The following is a 13,444-nucleotide window of genomic DNA, read 5'->3' on the forward strand; positions in this document are numbered from 1 at the left end:
CTGGAATTTTTCAAATCGAGAATTTGAAAAAACGTCACACCAATTTTTTGATAAACGTTACTCAGCATGAAAAATTGTACTTGAGGTGATTTTTTTCAAAATTTTTGAAGCATCGACATATCATTTTGCTATATTTTTGGCTGAATTTTTATATTCGAAAAACTGACAACTCTTATTTTTACCATATCTTTTAAAAAAGCTTCTACATACGATTCTATAAACTGGAAAAATTCCAAATTTGTACCATTTTGTCAAAAGTTTCAAAGTTATTTCTGTTTTTTTTTTAAATTTTTCAAGCTCCCATGTCCTCTTTCTCGAAGATTCAAGAAATTGCGATTTGTGCGCACATTCATCGTCAGCTCTCATCGTGATCTATCAGCATGAAAAGTATTTTAATAAATCGCTGGCCCAAGTGAAAAAAGTTGGGCAATTTGATCTTTCAAAATGCTCGATCAATGATCTGATTCTCTCTGCAGACCTCTCAACATCCGCAAAAGATGTGTGAAAGTAATGCTGCGACTTAATTTGAACGAGAATTTTTCAAATAAATAAATTCGAGGTAGAACTTTGTAAATCGTCGAGATTTAATTCGCGAAATGAACCTAAAATACGACTAGTTTTTCTCGCTCTCCTTGAAACGTACGAGTACGTTCGTCGTTGATTTTTGGAGAAGCTCTGCCACAAATTTTATAGCATTTTCACGATGATGAATATTGAGATTGACGACAGACAGCGCAGCGTATAATGCGCACAATAAATTGAGCGCGTGCTTTACCCACTTTTAATGAAATGTCTTGACCTGACAATCTGACATGTACACGAAACCTTAGATGAAACTTTCAAGTTGTTCTCATGATGAGAATTTCTTATTCGACTCTCTCCATTTGAACTTTGAAGTAAATTGTTTCTTTGATGGAAATTGTTTCGCACCTTTGGGAGTAGGTATTAAAATGATCTGGGAAAAAGCATTCGTTTTCACAGCGATTTTTTTCTTTTTATGGTTCGTGCACTATTCGGATATTTGAAGATTTTATGATAAAAAATGTACATTGTTTGAAAATTTAATTTTTTTCACTTTTTTGGAATTTACAAATTGGCCATAAAATGGTCAAGAGAGTGTCGAATAAGTACTCGTAGTATATCGATCAATGTTCTGTTCATAGGTGCTAAAGTTTTTCTTGGCCTTTCCAAAGTGATTTGAAATTTCTGGAGAAAGTTGAAAAATCGCTCGAGTCTCCAGAATTACCCAAAACTAGGTAGTAGCGGAGTTTAAAAATCGCTCTCAAAACAGTTTTTTTTCAATTTTTAAAATTTTCAAAAGTTCGCCAAAAATTCAAAATTGAATTTTAAGCTTTTAAAATTTTGTTTACTGGGGTTTCAAGACATGCTCTTTCGATGTAGCTTGATTTCGTTCAAATAGGAAAGTGTGAGTTTGAAAGGTTTCGTTGTAAGTTCAAAATTGAAGTCGTTAAAGCACTTTGAAAATTTTAATCAATCATAGCTCCTTCAATCTTGAAGATAAGATGAAATTGAAAGGAACTCTTTTGATGCTCCTTTTAAAATTCTGGAATGTGGAGCAATCGAATTCAATATATCTATTATCTAGAATTTAAGAAATTAGTCTCGACTATGACTACGAAGAATTATTTTGAATTTGACTAATTGTTATTTTATTTTGTTTTGTTTCAGGTCAGTTTATAGAGTTTTTACCATTAGAATACAATGTTGTGAAAATATTTGTAAGTATAGCCCTTTTGTAATTCTACAAATATTGCAGATTATTGACTGTCTGGGTTGAAATTTTTGAAAGCTCGTCCAATTATACTTGAATTGTTGAATGATTTACTGTGCAGTATGCACTGTCTGTGTGTAGTGTATATGTGTGTTATTGTATATCTGAACCACACATAGAGAGATATCGTATGACGCTTTCGAAAAACAACTTAATTTTACGGTCAGTAAAGTTGGAAATGGGGATGTACTTGGTTGAAAAAGGGCTGCTGAGTAACTGAGTACTTGATGAAGTGTGTATGGGTTTGTTGCGGTTACGTAAAAGTGCCCTATTAACTGGATAGTGGGTGCATCGTACGCAAGTAGTGGTTTTATTGTACTACATGCTCGATGATGAAAATACAACATTGTTTCGCTAACGAGAGTGAAAAAAACAATGTGGGGAAGAAGTAGGTACATACTCGTACTACATATTTGCCTTGAAATTCTTAAAACTACCACGTAGGGTACGATCTGCTTCATTAAAATTTTAATGCAAGCAGCTTATTAATGTAGAGTGTTTTGTACTAGCAGATGTGACAGTGACAGACACAGAGGTTTGATGGGGAATCTCGTAGAATTAGTTATTTCGTTGTTTCCACTTGCGGAAATTTACTGTTGACGTAGGACATTAGATGAGAACCCTTGAACTAGTTGATGTTGACAGCACTGACAATTTTTTCTCATAATTGGCCAACATTTTCACAAAAACTGTGAGAAATCTCAAATTTCTCTGAGGAGATGCTCAAAATCTTCTCTAGGTTAGAAAATTTTGAATAATATATTACTACGTCAAACATTTTTGAAGCCAAAATCCAAAATGTCTAGAAAAAAAATATATTTTGAAAAACATAATTATTTAAAAAAAAAAAAAAAAAAAAAAAAGATTCTATAAATAATTTTGAAAAATGTTCACAGAAAGCTGAGATATGAAAGTTTGAAAAATCTATAATGTGAAAGCGCACTCCCCGGGGTCAAATTTCATTTTGAAATTTTGGGTTAAAATCTCACCTCAATACCAACACTGAACCAACGCGTTGCATTTACATGGTATCTAAGGGAATTTTTTTTTTTGAAAAAAATCATCACTTTTTTCACTATTTTTTTTTCAACCAAATTTTCAGAAAGCTCTCCATTTGACCACCCACCCCTTCCACAAATAAAAAATTAACAAAGTCAAATTTTTTACAAAAAAATTTTCGAAAAAATTGAAATTGGAAGAAAATTTGCGTAGATACAAAGTATTTTTTTCAATCAAAATTAACGACCTTCAAAATTTTCACAAAAAAAGATCTATTTTTCAACCTTGAAACTAAATTTCCAAAATATAAAAAATTCCCACCGTCAAACTCTTTATTTTTGTGTCACCACATTTGTAATTGTCACAACTTGCCCAGAAAATCATTTTTTATTCTTTCTCAAAATTTTGGATTTTGGCTTCAAAAATTTTTGACGTAATACATACTTATTTAAAAATTTTTGATTTTTATGTTGGAATTACCTAGAGAAACTTTTCGGGAAAGTTTCGTATCCCTACATCAAAAATTTATTTTTGAAATCGGGATAAAAAAATTAGTATTTTGAGTTTTTCCTCACATTCCAAAATAAAATTCTGAGTAAACCTCAATTCAAAAAAAAAATCTGTTCAACGAAATCATACTGCTTCCCATATAATGAAAATCTTTCAATTTTCATTCGTCAGATTCTTCTCGACTCTCAAAGGGTTAAAAAAATAAAGGCGTAGCCAGACCTGTAGGTATACGTAATATAGATTATTCGACAGCGACACTGATACAGCTTCGTATACAGCGAACAGGTAGGCGAGATGTAGCCATAGCTACCTTCGTATACTGACAATAATTTATTCATCGTTAATGAAGATTTAATGAACGAGCTTAAGCTGCGAGCTTATTTGGCTAGATCATGAGAAAAGGTTAGCTCAGCCTCGCTGTACCTATTACCTAATGCTTTTAATAAAACACGCGGTATTAATAGGAGACCAAGGAATAGCAAATGCGCAGCTAAGATATTCGTGTGACCTAAAACGTTACTAATGTCGTAAAACTATCCCAAAAATCTTTTAATTCCCGAATTAAAAAAAAAGAAGAAACATTCCGCACTCTTTTTAAACCATAAATTAACTTTGTTGTTTAGAGTACCTACCTATATTATGGTATAGCAGCAGGTGAAAAAAAAAAACGAACCCTCGGTGTCTCATTGAATAGAACGATGGCATGTGGGTATCGCACACCTACGACAATCGTACAGGACTAATGGTGAGAAGAGGTACATGATTTTTATTTAATGTAAAGACGAGCGTTTCTTTTTCCCTCATCTTATTATGATCATTTTTTCCCTTCACACATAGACTTTCGCACACCTTACTCTTACTTACTTATGCCTACCTATTCTACCAAACATATAGCTACAGATCCAATCACTTAAATGGAGAAAAATGTTACCGGCGAGAAATCTATTTTAGATAAACACATTTTTCTTCGTTCCCCTCTTTTATAAGTGTAGCATTGAAAAAGTAAAACAAATGTGGCGTTTATGTTTGAAAGGACATGCTATTCTTCAAACAGGTTAAAACAACTTTCCGACGATACATTATTGTTATCTTTTATCTCGTGTGTGCGGCGAACAAAACCCAGTTCCTATTACCTACAATGAAAGTTTACCTTACAAGCTCGTCAGATCTAAAATACGCCACTACCTTGTAGGCTTAAAGATCACATATTGAGAAGCAATCATTTCTAAATCATCGAGAAAATACAAAAAAATATGTTTCTCGAATCTTCAACTCGAACATAGAGGTATCCCAATTGGTGGACAATTTTACGAATCGACAAAGCTAAATCGAACGAGCAGGCAAAAATACATCAGTCAAAATTTTACCTGCTCGAGAGAGCATTTTTTGATTATGTTTGTATTTTTCCATCTGCTACACTTAAAAGTTAAAGACAACTTCCATACAAAATTGCTCCATCAGTCAGGAGCAAAACGATTTTTTTTTTTTTAATTTCACAAAAAATGGAGAAAATAGTCCAGTCATTTTAGCAAAATTTTTAGTCGAACCTCGAAAAAATTAGGGGCAAGCTGAATTTCACATTATTTGTTCAGATTGGTCTCTAAAACAACCCATCAAAAGTTGCACCCCCCAACTTGCCGGCTACCCCCGCAAGAGGTCATTAACCTTTTCCGATACAGGTTTTTCGGCTGTATCGCCAAAATGAAGGGTCCGAGAGGAAAAATGTCCGAAAAAAATTGTTCTACGCTAAATTTCCTATCAGCATGACAAGTCCAGCTTTTCCCAAAATGGCGATTTCACCCTTACTGAGGAGGGGGTAAAGTTGTCAATTTTATGAAAATTGTTTTAAAAAATGAAAATCGGCAATTTAAAACGTGAACTCGATTCACGGTAGACACAAAAATATTTTGACCAGAGTTGCACACTGCAACTTGTCTGCTACCCCCGCAAAAGGTCATTAACCTTTGTCAATCTACGTTTTTCGGCTATATCGCCGAAATGAAGGGTCGGAGAGAAAAAAGTGATTGAACTAAAATTATTCTACGTAAAATTTCTTATAAGCATAACGAGTTCAGTTGAAATATATTTTTCGATTTTTGGTGAATTTTCTAAAATCAAATTTAGGTCAAAAATGAGGGAAAAAAATCAAAATTTTACCAAATTGAGCTATAAAGCTGACATTTGGGACATACCTTATTTTCGACCTGCCAAATCGATTGGAAACAATTTCAACCCGTTTTGAGCAGTTCTGGAGCCTCCAGAACATTTTTGAAACTTAAAATTTCCACAAAATTGCATCAAATGAAGTTGGATTGAATGCGGAAATTCACGCTGCAATCCAATTTAAGCACGCTATTAAGTCAACTGCTGGTGGGTTTGAGTCATTGTGAAGCCTCCAGCGACTTTTTGGAAATTACCGAAGCCTCCGGCAGATATTTCAATGCTCGAAATTTCCATAAAATTTCACCAACCAGAGACACCTTATTTTTGACATTATTCTGATGTGGATCGCAGGCAGTTTCAATCCGTTTTAGAGTCCACAGCGGATTTTTAGAAACTTCTGTTTTTCAAAAAATGCCACAAAATCTATTCCTTTTTATGAAATTTTGCAGAAATTACACTTTTCAAAAATTTACTGTAGGCTCCAGTACCTAATTTCCAAAAAGTCGCTGGATGCTCCGAAATGACTTGAAATGTACTTACAGTCGACTCCCTAGCGTATTGAAATTGGAGTACGCAGTCAATTTTGGATTTCCAACTCTGTTTGGTAAATTTTTATGGAAATTTCGAGCATTGAAATATCTGCTGGGGGCTCCAGTAATTTCCAAAAAGTCGCTGGATGCTCCGAAACGACTTGAAATGTACTTACAGTCGACTTTATAGCGTATTAAAATTAGTTTACAGAATGGATTTCGGCTTTCAACTCCATTAGATGACTCAAACCCACCAGCAGTTGACTTAATAGCGTGCTTAAATTGGATTGCAGCGTAAATTTCCGCATTCCAACTTCATTTGATGAAACAAGTTTCAAAAATGTTCTGGAGGCTCCAGAACTGCTCAAAACGGTTTGAAATTGTTTCCAATCGATTTGACAGGTCGAAAATAAGGTATGTCCCAAATGTTAGCTTTATAGCTCAATTTGGTAAAATTTTGATTTTTTTCCCTCATTTTTGGCCTAAATTTGAATTTAGAAAATTCACCAAAAATCGAAAAATATATTTCAACTGAACTGGTCATGCGTATAGGAAATTTGACGTAGAATAATTTTAGTTCAATCACTTTTTCCTCTCGGACCCTTCATTTTGGCGATACAGCCGAAAAACCTGTATCGGAAAAGGTTAATGACCTCTTGCGGTGGTAGCCGGCAAGTTGGGGGTGCAACTTTTGATGGGTTGTTTTAGAGACCAATCTGAACAAATAATGTGAAATTCAGCTTGCCCCTAATTTTTTTGAGGTTCGACTAAAAATTTTGCTAAAATGACTGGACTAAAAAATCGAAAATTTAAAGTCTGATTGAAAAAGATAGGTGGTTTTCCCATCTCCTACCTCTAATTTGGAAAATCATCCCACTGGTTTTGATTTTTTTCACTACAGACAGAGAAAAAAAATAAACTGTTTTCAGTATCTATAATTTCTTTCTATAAAGCTGTTTTAGCGCCTTATTCGTGGAACTCGGATATACCACAAATTAGCAAAACGTACGTTAAAAACAAACGCCCGCTAAAAGGCTACATTTTGGGAATTCTTCCACGAAAAAGAATCTCGAACAAAATTAAGCGGATAAACGAAACGATGCCATGCCGTGACTAGAAACCACATCGAACATTAAAATTGTAAAGGGCTGCGTTTAAAAACACGCAAATCGCGTAGCTTTAATCGAATGCCTAATACAGTTTACGAGAATGCTGTGTCTAGTGTCTAGTCTAAGTACATTATATTCCCATTCGCCAAATTTACTTGGGTCGCTACTCGCTGGTAGGCCTTTGTACCGTTGCGTCGACGACGTCCTCGAGTAATAAATAATACAGGGCGATAGGGATACTACTCTAGTCGTAGGTATTTGACTGTGTACTCGTACCCGATACAAACTATACAAAATACAAATAGATAAGGGTACGACCAACACGTTTGAATAATTAATACGGTGTATTAAAATGCCATCTCCGTACAGAGACTACAGGCCACAGGGCACAGTGGGCTGTGAGCACCCTCAAAACGGGCGTAATTCAAAAACTTACAATGAACCCTAAAAAAATGGTATAATGATACCCTCCCTTATGTTTTTGGGGTCGCAGAATACGAATATGACAATATTTTTTTTGTAGGGGTGGGGGGTGAGGGAGTGAGGGGGGTGAAAAATTCAAAATTCGACCATATTGACGTGTGACATATTGAAATGTATGTTTTCGGGGGCGTAGATTACGAATTTGACAATATTTTTTGTGTAGGGGTGGGGGTGAGGGGTGAGGGGGTGAAAAATTCAAAATTCGACCATAATGACGTGTGACATATTGAAATGTATGTTTTCGAGAACGTGGATTACGAATTTGACAATATTTTTTGTGTAGGGGTGAGTGGTGAGGGGGCAGGGGGTTGAAAAATTTAAAATTCGACCATAATGACGTGTGACATATTGAAATGTATGTTTTCGAGAGCGTGGATTACGAATTTGACAATATTTTTTGTGTAGGGGTGGGTGGTGAGGGGGCAGGGGGTTGAAAAATTCAAAATTCGACCATAATGACGTGTGACATATTGAACTGTATGTTTTCGAGGGCGTAGATTACGAATTTGACAATATTTTTTGTGTAAGAGTTGAGGGTGAGGGGTGAGGGGATGAAAAATTCAAAATTCAACCATCATGATGTGTGACATATTGAAATGTATGTTTTCGAGTGCATAGATCACGAATTCGACAATATTTTTTTCTCAGGGGTTAATGGTGGAGGATGAAGGGGATGAAAAAGCTAAAATTGGACTATAATGGTGTGTATGTCGAAATGTATGTTTTTGAGGGTGTAGATCACAAACTGAATGCGTGAAACGGCTCAAATTTTTAATTCACATAACATCACAACTTAATCTAATCGTCATTATCTTGGTCCTCGTCGTCGTAGTCGTCTTCTTCTTGGTCTTTATCGTCATCGTCGTCTTCTTGGAAATTTCAATCTCGAGCACAACGTTTCCGGAACATCAGGGTTTTTTATAAATTTTCCGTTTATAAAAAAAAATTCATGTAAAATTTGTAATCTTGATATATCTGGTAACAAAGATGAAAATAAATTTTCTTTAGTGATATGGAATGGATTGTGTAAAATTTAATAAAGTATGGCGCATAGCTATAGTTTAATTTTGAATTTTTCATCACTTCTACCCCCACCATCCACTTCAATAAAAAAATCAGTCAAATTGATGATCTACGAGCTTGAAAATCATTTTTTTTGAAGCATAGCGCATCGTTATGATTAAATTTTCAATTTATCATCCCTTCTACCCCTACTTCACCAACTCACAAGAAAAATGCATTTCCAAATTTGTAATCTATGGCCTCAAATTTTTTTCAAATTTGTAATCTACGACTTCGACAACATATATTTTGATATATCGCGTATAGCTGTGGTCGAATTTTGTAATTTTCACCCCCCCCTCACCACTCAAAAAAATAATGTCAAATTCGTATTCTGTGGCCCCAAAAACATAAGGGGGATGGTAATCTACACTCTCGAAAACGTACATTTCGACATATAATGCATCATTATAGTCAATTTTGAATTTTTCGCCGTTTTCACTCCCTTCATCCCCCACTATTCACCCCTAAGAAAAAATATTGTCAAATTCGTAATCTACGCCCTAGAAAACATACATTTCAATATGTCACACGTCATTATGGTCGAATTTTGAATTTTTTACTCCCCTCACCCCCACTCCTCGCCCCTAAGAAAAAAATATTGCCAAATTCGTATACTACGCCCCTGAAAACATACATTTCAACATGTCACACATAATTATGGTCGAATTTTGAACTTTTCACCCCCCTCGCCCCCGTACCTCAACCCTACACAAAAAATATTGTCAAATTCGTAATCTACGCCCCCGAAAACATACATTTCAACATGTCACACATAATTATGGTCGAATTTTGAATTTTTCACCCCCCCTCACCCCTCACCCCTCACCCCATCAAAAAAAATATTGTCAAATTCGTATTCTGCGACCTCGATAACATATATTTTAATGTATCACGCATTGCTGAGAGTGAATTTTGAATTTTTCAATCTGTACACCCCACCCTTACAATAAATACACTGACCAAATTCGTCGTCTAACACCGTGGAAATGTACCATTTGACGTACTGTGAATCTTCACAGCCCAATTTTTCTGTTGTAGAGCCGTTAATGTCCCAGCAAGAAAAAATTTGTAGCATTTTAACGAAATTCACCATAATTATTCACTACAATTCACTTTTGGAGGTATTTGGGTCACTTTCGGTCAAAAATGGCACATGGCATCTTGAAATACACTATCTCAAGTATTACCAGCCACTGGAATTTCCCGTGCGTCTACGTGCGAAAATTTGTTCTATTCCAATGTATGCAGCCATGTAGCCAAAAAAACTAGGTTTTAAAAGAAATCATTCCTCCACAGGTACTTTATAAAAACTAAAATCGAGTAAATTGATGAAAAGTACTTACTTTTAGCTGAACTATCCATGCTGGAACCATATGAAAACCCTACCACAAACACAACGCACGCGTACTCAACACAAACGTGTCGCAAAAAATGAACCACCAGACACAGCAGACGGCGCGTCGCCGATAAGATTACTCGCGAACCAGGCACAAGGGATGGGTTAAAATGGTTTTGTTGCTGATTTCGTACTAGTTTAATGTTAGGTGACAACCTAGTGTTGGCATCAACTCGTTTGGTGAAGTTTGATTTTACCGAATTTCGCGCGTTTTGAGGGTGCTCACAGCCCACTGTGCAGGGTGCGATTACACGAAACAATTTTAACAAGCCGCTGAACGAATACGATGCCAAAATCTATACAAATCTTGTAACATTTACAATCACGGAGGAGTCGATAGTTTCAAATGAAATTTAATCGCGCTTTATTTTTAAAAATGCAACCCCTTCCCTCCCCCTTCCCCTGGCCACAAATAAAAATAACGGAAATACCAAATTCACAGGGGGGGGTACCCATTGAGTTGAAACCCCATCAGAAAAAATTTGGGCCCCCAAGACCACAGTGGAGCGGAGCTATAAATGCTTCAGGGGGAGGGGGGTTATTTTCGGAAAAATTGTGTTTTTTGACCTAAACCTTTTAGTCCCCAAAGGGATGCTCAAAAGTTGACAAGTCGAATGAAATTCCGAGTAAACCTCGAATTTTTTTGAAAATCTGCTCAACGAAGTTACCTATACTCGTATCTACTCATTCCCATAAAATGAAATCTTTCAATTTTCATTCGTCAGATTCTTCTCGGATCTCAAAGGGTTAATTTAGGCATAATTTGTACCCTTCTTAATTATTTCGGGGGTAGTTGCTCGTCACGATTCGAGGAGATGTTCATCGCTTTTCGCAATTTCGCGTCATTAAATATTGACCGATGCCTTTAACTGTCCGAACTAACAATGGAACATATTGTTTGAAAAATCTCGAAACATTAGGTACATGCTACCTATCTAAAAAGTTGGCTGTAGCATTTTTTTTTGTTTAGCCAAGTTCATTACTAAAATACGAGTAAGTAGTGCGTAAGATTCAAAGATAGGATCGGACAGACACCGCGTCGCCCTATGGTACCTCACTGACGTGCGCATATGTGTCGCATATGGAATATTTTTGACTTTTAGCAGTTCAATCTGCGCGTATAGCACGTTGAAACAAAAGAAAGCCCTCATAAATTTCCGCTGCTCGACAGTCGAAAAAGACATAAATTGCCTCTAATGACTTCTAATGACGGTACAAAAAATATAGGTTCCTTCCTTTTCTCTTTTCTCTTTCTGGCGCTTATTTTCATCCGCGTAGCGACCGTGGCGTGCTTTATAAATCTGTGAAAAAGCTGCGAGGTGAAATTTTCGGTAAAATGGGCCTTTTTTCATTTGAAATATAGGTACGAAATACCACGTATAGCTCGGATTAAAGAAAGACGTTAACTTCCAAGTCCCAACCGAGTCTCGCGAGTCGCGCCACATAAAAATGGAAAAAGTAAAAATAATATAGATTCGATGATTACAGAATGGTATCACGTTTTTCGTAGTTCATTTATTTTTTCTGGATAATTTTAGAGGGGCGAATGCCGCCTTCTTCGATGCTCTCCAGAGGCTTGAGCGTGAATTTTCGGCAGTAAATAATGTATTTTCGTTGTTTTGATTCAAATTGTACAAGAGTGGTCGTTTTGGGCCATTCTATGATGCGAAATAAGCCTTCTTTTGAGTTTAAGGGCTTCGATTTTGGTCGATTTTCAAATTTTCAAAAAATTTAAGGGACCTATGAGCGAGAGGGAATAGATCAATTTTCGTTTTCAGCATTTTTGTAAACGTATTATGATAAGATTTATTTTACAACATCCAAGTTAACGCCCAGCAATTTGTTTCGTTTCATTGCACCTGGCGCAGAACTCTGCCTTTCATAAATCCAAAATTCCAGCAGATTTTGATAATTTTTTTCTTCGAAGAATAATTTGATAATATTGTTTAACAAAATCTTCCTCCATTTGCAAAAGTATTTCGACATTTCTTCTGCCTTTTTTTTTTTTTTTTTTTTTTTACGGATAATAGGTTGTGTACGCTGAAGATGTCTATATTATCAATACGAGTTCAACGAAGCGACAAAGTGCTCGTAAATTGATAAGTTACTCGTCGTTGATTGAGTTGCCGAGATTCATCCGCGGTTATGGTAGATTAAAATCGGGTCGCATGTTTTTTTTTAGGGTGATACAGGAGGTAGTATTGATCGAATGATGAATCTTACTCGTACCTACGAGTATTTTGGAGATAACGCGTGTAACAGACAGATACGCAGCAACCGTATAGCATGAGAGAGAGAGACGAGTTAAATTGAAATTCCGCGAGTTAACCTCGCCATTCTCGTTCCTGGTCATGAAAAAAATAAAGCGGAGACGAATTTTCGTCGTTTCTCGACTTCTATATTGATTGTTGAAATTGGTCCAATTCTTAAAATGAAAAAAAATATATAGATATAAGAAAATGGAATGTCATCTAGCTATTGGCATGATTTATTGATGAAAAAAAAAATGTTTCTGTTGACGTAACATATTGATTTTTCTCGGGTTGTTTGCTTTTCATTCGTATTGCTGATATATTGTTGTTAGGTGGTTGGCTGCCTACCTACACCTTGTGTAATAGGTACCTATGGCGTTTTCTTGTAAGAGCAAGTGTGTGTACACTATGTACATTTATACGCTTATCTTCCTCTCAAGCACTCTGCCTGCGCTACTTTTGATAAGTTTATTTTTACTCGGTGTCTGTGTGATAAGCTCGTGGGCTACCTGCGCGCGGAAGTAAAAGTGAAATTAGCTTCCCAAATCTATAAAAAAAAAAGTGTCTGAACCACGTCGCGTGTAGCTTCGCTCCGTGCAACGTGATTTTGGAGTTTTTATTTCTTTTTTACGTGCTCGACATCTGACGAATTTCATTTCTAAGCGCGCGATTAATTTTAAGATTCGAGATGTATGCGAGGAAACGTAGAGAAGATTATAGATATACGTGCAGGGTGCAGGGTGCCCCGTTTCAATTTAATCACCTTACCACCTGTAACATACTAGGTAACCCATACTGATTCGCCATAAGAGCATGTTTGCTCAACCTTCAAATTGCAGACGCAAAATATATTTGCTTCCATCTTTTTTATTTTTTTTTTCATATCTTTATATTGTGGGGTAGAAGCCATATTTTTTGTCGTGAATGGGCTCCGAACAGATTTTAAAAATTGAAAAAAAAAATTATGAACATCGATGGTACGAAATTATTTTTAAAAACCGAGAATAAAATAATTTTCAACCGTTATTCAATCAATTCTACTTTTCTCGATTCAAAAAAAAGAGAAGGGTGTGGTGCACAGATACAATTGATGGCCACAGCTGAGAGCTGTATGACGATGAAAATAGATGTTTGCAATATGCGAG

At 35.8% G+C, this 13,444-nt stretch overlaps 1 protein-coding gene across 11 annotated transcripts in view; it reads left to right on the forward strand.

The window, feature by feature from the left end:
- LOC135840550 (uncharacterized protein CG43867) overlaps window positions 1-13,444 on the forward strand; it is a 143,440-nt gene that overhangs the window by 51,546 nt on the left and 78,450 nt on the right. The gene's annotated exons all lie outside the window — the stretch shown is intronic.

Source organism: Planococcus citri, chromosome 1, assembly GCF_950023065.1.
Source record: "Planococcus citri chromosome 1, ihPlaCitr1.1, whole genome shotgun sequence".
Classification (NCBI taxonomy): Eukaryota; Metazoa; Arthropoda; class Insecta; order Hemiptera; family Pseudococcidae; genus Planococcus; species Planococcus citri.